The sequence below is a fragment of the Nycticebus coucang genome, chromosome 14, assembly GCF_027406575.1.
Source record: "Nycticebus coucang isolate mNycCou1 chromosome 14, mNycCou1.pri, whole genome shotgun sequence".
NCBI classification, from domain to species: domain Eukaryota; kingdom Metazoa; phylum Chordata; class Mammalia; order Primates; family Lorisidae; genus Nycticebus; species Nycticebus coucang.
In genome coordinates this window covers 93682192-93689471 of record NC_069793.1, presented here as the reverse complement: position 1 = coordinate 93689471, position 7280 = coordinate 93682192, and the positions used below count along the sequence as shown (strand labels likewise).

The 7280-nt window shown below is 44.6% G+C and overlaps 1 pseudogene; it reads right to left on the bottom strand.

Annotated features, from left to right (window-relative positions):
- Window positions 1-558: 558 nt before the first annotated feature.
- LOC128565591 (small nuclear ribonucleoprotein-associated proteins B and B'-like) lies at window positions 559-1214 on the bottom strand (annotated as a pseudogene).
- Window positions 1215-7280: the final 6066 nt, after the last annotated feature.

Sequence of the window (7280 nt, the reverse complement as noted above, 5' to 3'; positions counted from 1 at the left end):
TTCAAATAACCTCTATTATTAGAAAGTGTCGTTTCAAGTCTTTTGCTTATTGTTTAAAAATTGAGTTGTCTGCCACTTTCTTTCTTTTTTTTGTTTTTAGCATTTGCTTCATACTTTATTGGATATAAAAAATATATAAAGTATTGCTTATGGAACTATCTAGATGAGCACCTTCCCAAGAGACTATATCAATTCGTACCCTCACCAACAGTATAGGAGTGTTTATTTCAACAAAGTATTTGAATTTGACAGGTGAAAAAGTCTGACTGTAGTTCAATTTTGTAATTCTTAGCATGAAATTCTACATCAGATGCAAACATGAAGTAAAATGTTTTATAGGGAAGCGGCTAAGATTAGGGATAATTTTTCCAAGGCAACCCTTGACTCAATTAAGCACCCAATATATCAAAAGTTTTCTATAAAAATAAATACATAGGTGCATTTATATATTCTCTTACGAGTTTATTATAAACCGGTTTCATAGGCCACCAGGAAATAAAAGGACTATGTACGGCCTTACGGGAAACAGGCAGGGAGCTGAGGAGGGCCAAGATGAATCTAGGGCCTTGGTGGGCGCATTCCCGGGGGAGGGGGCCCTGTAAGGGAAACCAGACAATCTGGTGAGACTCCTCGAACAACAGCATAACAAACAAACAGGTCTGTGGTAACGTGGCCCTGAGGAATCGAGACCACGCCTCTGTGGGGCTACTTCCATAACTCTGTGGCCAAGGGTCAGAGAAGGCCTCGCATCCCTAGGGGAGGAGGCCGCATCTCTGGAGGAGGCATGCCCATCGGAGTCCCTCGTCCAGGGGGAATCCCCATTGGGGGACCCATGGGAGGCCTCATACCAGGAGGCGGGCCCATCATGCCTGGAGGGAGTGCCCCTCAGCCCATAGGTGGGAAGGACCTCCACGGCCAGGTGGGTACTGGGTTGGGTCCCCTGCAATACTAGCTGTGGCAGCAGCTGCTGCAGTAGCCACAGTACCTCTTCCTTGTGGGGTCATCACCTGTTGGGATGGCCCACCAACCCCATGGACTGGCCCAGCAAGTCCTGCAGGAGCCTGGGGCATGGGAACCTCAGCTGGGATTCCTCGGTCAGCGGCCTTGCCAATCCCTGGACCCCCAGCAGCTCCAGCAAGTGGCACTTGGGCAATACCAGTATCTTTAGGAGGCGGTCCCTCTACTGTCATTGAGACCAGGTTCTCCCCTTGTAGCAGCACCTTCTTATTGATCTGTAAGAGCGCTTTACATATTGAACGTGAATTCTTTGTCATTTATATTTATGAGTGATTTTTGTCATTATATATATGTGCATGTGTGTGTGTGCATGTAAATAAAATTGACCCGGAAAACCCACTCCTGAGGTCACACACATCAGTAATGTGATTACTCATTCACATGTATGTGAATGTTCATAGCAACTTTATTCCAAATATCCTCAAACTGGAAACAATACAATGTCCAGGACAATGGATAAAATAATTGTGGCATATTCATAATATGGAATACTGTATAATGTAAAAAATCTATATGGGAGGCTGAGGCAAGAGAATCGCTTAAGCCCAAGAGTTTGAGGTTGCTGTGAGCTGTGACACCACAGCACTCTACTGAGAGCAACATAGTGAGACTGCATCTCAAAATAATAATAATAAAGAATATATACATGATGGCCATAAAGTTCGTGTGTAATTTAAAATAGACAACTATTTTATAATAATAAAATAGATAACTATATACATATAATGACAAATAATTCCTACATATATATCTATGACAAAGACTATAGGTAGAAATCAGAATAACAACTACCTTTGGGGGGTCACTACTTTTGGAAGTGAAGCAAGGAAGCCTTCTCGGGGGCTGAAAATATTCTATTTCCATCTTGATCTATATGGGTTGTGGTTGCACAAGTATATAAATTTGTAAAAGTTAATTGAACTTTGTGCTTAAGTTTTGTACATTTTACTATACATGGTATAGCTCAACTAAAAAGAAAGGTTTGGGGGACATTTTTTCTTTTTTTTTTTTTTTCTGAGACAGAGTCTCACTTTGTCACCCTCGGTAGAGTGCTATGGCATCACAGCTCACAGCAACCTCCAGCTCTTGGGCTTAGGCGATTCTCTTGCCTCAGCCTCCTGAGTAGCTGGGATTACAGGTGCCTGCTACAATATCCGGCTATTTTTTGGTTGTTGTTGCAGTTTTCTCTTGGGCCAGGTTTGAACCTGCCACCCTCGGTGTATGGGACCAGCGCCCTACTCACTGAGCCACAGGCACCGCCCCTTGGGGACATTTTTTTCAAACAACCATTTATCACCCATCTCCTCCCACTTGTCTCATGAGGGCAAGGATTTTCGTCTATATTATGTGGCCAATGTCTAGACTAGTACCTCTCAGCTAGTAGCGCTCAGTATCGACTGGGTTAACTTATTAAGGAAGGTGTTCCTGCTGAATCCCCATATTGAAACAGCACTCTCTGTTAGGCACACGCCAGACTTCGATGTTTTACCCACTTTCCTCCAAACATTGTAGTGGCTAATTAACGCATGTTTACACAGGATTCGCCTGTAGGAGCCCACTCGAAAGTTTACGGGACGGAGAACCACACAGGCCTAATTCTGAGAAGAAGCTCTGGGTGGCTCCAGGGTCAGGGGACACCGCAGTGCACTGCAGGGAGCGTGTCTGGACGGCCCTGAGGAGCTGAATCACCTGCAGTTACAGGAACCTGAGGAACACTTGGCCTATACCCAAAAGAGTGTAGAAATTAATCCATAAATAGAATGAGAATAAAGAGGAAGAACAATAGCTATGAGAACTTGAATGAGACAAAGGTGGCATTTGAATTCTGTGGGGGCCTTGAGGATTAATTTGAAAAATAGTCCTGAGATAATTGGCTATCTCAGGGAAAAGAAAAACATTAATTCCTTATTCGTACCTTCTATAAAATCAAACTCGGGATGAGTTAAATATCCAACTATAAGAAAGAAAGTATTAAAGGTGTTAGCCTAGGCATGGTGCCTTGTGTCCGTAATCCCAGCACTCTGGGAAGCTGAGCAGGGAGGATCTTCCTTCCTTTTCTCTTTCTCTTCTTCTCCCTCCTCCCACCCCGCATCCTCCTCTCCCCTTTTTTCTTTCTCTCTTCCCTCTTCTTTGTTATTTTCTTCCCTTTCCCTGAAGTTTAAGACCAGCCTGGGCAACAAAGTAAGACTCTCTTAAAAATATTTAAAAAGCTGGGCATGCTGATGTGTACTCAAAGTCCTAGCTGCTTGGGAGGCTCAGGCAAAAAATCAATTGAGCCCAGGAGCTTGAGGCTGCGGAAAACTATGATGAAGCCACTAAACCCTAGCACATCTCAGAAAGAAAGAAAGGAAGAAAGAGGAGAGAAAAAAAGAAAAAAGGAAAGGAAAAAGGGAGAAGGAAGGAGGGAGAAAGAAAGAAAGAAAAAGTAGTTAAAACTTGTAGTAACGCAAAGACAGGACGGTATATCCTTCAGCGTCCTGCCAGAGCATTATGTGACTTGTCTACTTAATCATATATTATTATTTTAAAATAAATACTTGCTATGTACTATTTTTTTCTTTTTCAAGACAGGTTCTCACTCTATTGGTGTCATAGGCAATAGTGGGGTACAATGGTGTCATCAAGGGTCACAGCAACCTTCAACTCCTGGGCTCAAGCAGGCCTTCTCCCTCAGCCTCCCAGGTGGCTGGGACTACAGGCATGGCCACCCTGCCCAGATAATGACTTCTATTTTTAGTGGTGATGGGCTCTCACTCTTGCTCAGGCTGGTCTCAAACTCCTGGCTTCAAACGACTCTCTCACCTCGCCCTCCCATGGTACTAAGATTACAGACATGAGCCACAACTCTTAGCCACTATTCACTATTATTTAAAGGTCTAAACTTTGGGAAGGTACCTGTTAATTTATAAATTTTTGCCTAACAGCAATATGAATGATTTCTCTCCAGTAAAAAAGACAATTCTAGTGGCTATAGTTTTATTGCATTGTCCTACAATACTAAGTAGTTTTGTGTCTAAAAGTTATTCTAACATTTTCTTTTTCAGTTTCCCCTAAGACCCAGTTTCTCAGATATTCTTTGGGTCAGTTTTACTATCACGTTAATGCTCTCATTAATGAATTGATTAAATCCTCATATAGGTCATGTTTTTAACTTTTTGAAAACTCTACTTTGATGCTCTCTTTTCTTAATTTTACCCCATCTGAAAAGCCCAATACAATTGTCATTTTTCTGAAGAAAACTTGTTTACCTGTTCCAAACGATCTCTTCCTGCTCTGAACTCTGATAATAGTTTTCTTTTCTTTCCTTTTTTCTTCTCTTTTTGGAGACAGGTCTTGTGATGCTGTCCAGGCTGGTCTTGAACTCTCAGGATTAAGCGACCCTCCCATGTCAGCCTCCTTAAGTAGCTGGGACTGACCCACTGAGCCTGCCTGGTTCCCTGTAGTAATGTTTTTCCAGCTGGCATCCTGATTCCCTGAAAGAGCCCAGGAAGCTGGGGAAGGAAGCAAAACAAAAAGTGATACAAAAGAGGTGGTGATGGTTGAGTAAGTGGGATCTCTATTTCTGCAGCTCCCGTTCTACGCCATAGGTCAGAAAACTATCTGTAAAGGGTTAGGTAATAAACATCTTAGACTTTGTGAACGTTGTTGCTAGTACTTGACTCTGTCATTGTAGAAAGAAAACAGCCACGAACAACATACAGTGTAATCGAATGAATGGGGCATGTCCCAATAAAACTTTATTTATAAACACCGATATCTGAATGATAGAGTTTACCTATGTCTTGATGTATTTTTTTCTTTTAATTTTTCAGCCATTCAAAAATGAGAAAACTGTTCTTAGCTTGCAGGCATTGCAAACACGTGTGGCGGCCAGATTTGGCCTGTGGCCTCTGGCTGGTCAACCTCTGTCCTCCCGTAGTGTTTAAGGTCATATAATTCTTTGATCCAATCATTTGCTATCTATATTGTTATTTTCTATGTCAAGGTCTTGTGTCCTTAAGTTTTCTGAGGGAAGGCATCTCGTGGAACCCTCCAAAGACCAAGTTCATTATTTGGCAGGAAGCAAGCCACTAGGATGATGGGGTCTGTTCTGTCCATGATGACCTTGGCCTTCTCAAGCCTTGGGTGGTGTAAGATGAGTCCTTCAAGTCAGTGGGAGATCCAGGAAGAACAGTCAGGAACAGCAGCCTCAGGGAAATCCTTGAAAGGCAGTTGCATGCGATGAAGACTTTAAGATGGAGAGAAACTAGGAAGTAGATGTTCTGTTTTCATCCAAGATGTGAAATCAAAGTGAAGCCAGGGAGTGAGAAGCAAACTGCTACCCAGTAGTTTCCCATATAGCTCTCTACCCTTTCAGGCATTCACATGCCGACAAGGGGATTGCTTGTGCCCTTCTGCAGGCTGGGCCTTGACCTGTTTTTTTGGATGGGGCTTTTAAATAGAACCTCCTCAAACTCAGCCACTCAGGGGTCTGAAACATGCCTACTTTTTATCTGTTTTTGATCTTTGTTGCCTGGGAACAGGGAAGGAGGGGAGAAAGAGAAGAAACCAAAGCCAGAGTTTAGTGCATATTCCTTCCAGTTCTCCCCTTTAACCGCTAGAGCAGTGGTCCCCAAACCACCCTTGTTGGATGCCCAACCCCAGAGTTTCTGATTCAGGAGGTCTGCACAGGAAGCCAACATTTTGCATTTCTAGTGGATTCCCAGGGGAAGCTGATGCTGCTGGTCGGGGATGACAGTTTGGGAAACAATCTGGAAACTTACCTCTATGATTCCCCTACCCCACTAAGACGTTTGGGAAGCTTGTCTTGTGACTGGGTGGATCCATTGCTACCAGCAACCTTCCCTCTCCAACACCAGATCTCAGATTTCTCCTTCCAGCCTCATATCCTCTGGCTAGGTTGCTATCAAACCGCCAAGAAAGGAGCTGAGATGGTTTTATATTGAAGCTACAATAAGTGGTAAAAGCTTTGTTTCACATTAAGAAATGAGACTTTAAGCGGCAGTACACTTGTGTAAGCGAATAGAACGAAGCTCCGGGAAGAATTTCAGAGTTTACTTCGGCAAGAAGAAGCTTTCACACAGGAAATTACACAATCCTGGCTACAGCCTTTACTTGTGGTACATCCATCTCACGGCAGGTATTAAGGTATTAAAGTCCTGCCTGGGTCATAATTTTAAATCACCATCAGTGGGAACAAAGCCATCTTATGTTCTGCTTTGTGTGGCTTTGTGGTGGCCGCAAGAAGGTAGAAAACAAAGTTGGGCTTCCTCGCAGCCCAGTGTCCACACAGAGAGGCTGGGAGGTCGGACGGTGCACTGGAGGAGCCAACAGGTGGAGGAAGGTGAAGGTCTGGAGAGATTAACTGGGCATGGTGGTACATGCTTCCGGTCCCAACTGCACGGGAGGCTGAGGTGGGAGGATAGCTTGAACCCAGGAGTTCAAGTTTGCAGTGAGCTGTGATCACGCTTGTGAATAGCCACTGCCCTCCAGCCTGGGCAGCATAGTAAGACCTCATCTCTAATTTAAACATTTAAGAAAAAAGATTTGGAGAGATCCAGGAGAGATGAGGAAGAGGAAGTTCTTTTTGGGAAGAACTGCAGCAGCAGAGTCCAAGGGGCAGGAAAGGAGGAGGCAGTGCTGGCTGGAGGCACCTGCTGGAGAAGAGGCTGGAAAAGGAGGGAGGCGCCAGAGTGCGGGCACTTTGACAAGAGAAGTTTGGCCTTGACAAACTGGGCTGTGACCAGGTCTTTCTCTCCGATAGTCTTCACATGCTGACCAGGATGACATCTCTGAATGCCGTTTGACCACAACTTGTCCTGTCTTAAATTCTTCAATGGCTCCCAGTGTTGTGTGGCCCAGATTGGAACTCTGCAGCATGACCTGGCTCCTGCCTTGCTCTGCAGTCCCGCGCTCCATCACATCCCACCCAACACACACACATGCCCCTCTGCTTCAGCCACCCTGACCGGCCCTCGGAGTGTGCTCTGCTTCTCTGGAGCTTTGCATGTTCTCTTATCTCCGCTGGCTCCGGCTTCCTCAGCCTCCGCTTCCCCTCCACACCCCCATCTACTCTGAGATTCTTCTTACACTTAGCCTGGGCAGCCTTTCCTGATTGAGAGGCAGGTATGTGCCCCACCTGTCTGCTTTCTAGGGTTCAAGACCCTCTGTGGTCATTGCTTGATTCTGGGAAAGCCTCTGGGACACATCTTTATCGGTTATGGCAATCAGGTTTACTTCTCTGCCTCCCCATTACATTGTGA